We start from the raw sequence: 1,417 nt of genomic DNA, 5'->3' as shown, positions 1-1,417 counted from the left end.
GAAGAGGCGCAAAGACTTGCTGCGTCCTTTCCCGAGGTAGGTTTCTCTGCGCGTAGAAAACGCGTTTGTGACTGTCGTATTTTAGGCATAACTTTCTCTACAAGACTCGGAATAAGGTGATTTCGGTGGCGTTGGAAAGCTAAGAAAGAGATCTAGAACTTTCTGCGAAATAGGCCTGACTCAAAAAACTCGTTATGACCTCGTAAAACGGGCCTAAAGGTCGGGTTGTCATTTTAACTAAATGAAATGCACATTTTGTAATGTAAACTTTATGTTTAGCCTAATGAAGTGACATGAGACTCAAAATGAGATATAATCTCAACATTTTATGACATCCTAACCTTAGGTAGACAAGTACATTGCTTTGACTCGGGATTTGACGGTTTTAGGAAACGAAGACGGTTTTTGACCCGGACTCCAAATGTACTCTAATTATTGCCAAAACGACCGTATCGGGACGTAGATGACAACTAAGAGGTAGACATTTAATATTTGAGCAATCACTTGACGACAATCTTACGAACTGTCACAAATCGTTCCGCGTATCAAACATGCGGCCCAATCATCACCGGGTGGTTTGCGGGAGGTGCAGAAATGAGGTATCTACAGACGGGCATATCCGTCTTAAACTTAAGACGAGTCAAATGGAAGGGATAAGACAAAAGGAAAGCCGTTCTAGCGAATAGTTTACACTTGCTTTGATTTGTGAGGGGGAAATAAAGTAATGGTATTGACTCGGACGGACAAGTACTACTACAAAGAATGACAGGACAATATAAAAAAGGATGAAACACGAAGTATGACAAGCAGATGAGTTTATCACAATTAAAACTATTGAAAAGCAACTAACTTTAACAATCATAAATGGGTTAATTGATTACCAATATGAAGTATGACAATCATAAATGGGTTAATTGAAACACGAAGTATGACAAACAGTTGAGTCCATGATTGGTTGTTTTTTATGTACCATTGATTATAGTAGCAAAAGAAAATTAACGAGATAGCAAGAGGGAGTGGGGGAGAGAGAAAGAGAGAGGGAGAGTACATGTTGACACTACTACAAATGGGCACTTGGGCCACGGCTAAATTCGTGGCGCAAGTGTTAAATTTCCGTGGCTAAATCATTTGGCCACGGGAATACCTTCCGTGACGCAAGTGGCCGTGCCAAAGACATAGCCACGGGAAAAACAAGAACGTGGCTATTATTAAATTTTTGGCCACGGATTCTCTCGTGGCTAATAACTCCTGTGGCCAAAAAATTTCCCGTGGCAAAAAATATATATGAAAATTAATTAAATAAAATGTTAAATAATTTTTTTTTTCACGATCGATATTTTATCATATATGGAATCATGACAATTTCGGTACTGGTTTCGCTAGTTAACTCGATTCATTTGAACGTTCTTTGGTTTCA

Source organism: Silene latifolia, chromosome Y (assembly GCF_048544455.1).
Source record: "Silene latifolia isolate original U9 population chromosome Y, ASM4854445v1, whole genome shotgun sequence".
NCBI classification, from domain to species: domain Eukaryota; kingdom Viridiplantae; phylum Streptophyta; class Magnoliopsida; order Caryophyllales; family Caryophyllaceae; genus Silene; species Silene latifolia.
This window is presented reverse-complemented; position numbering follows the sequence as displayed.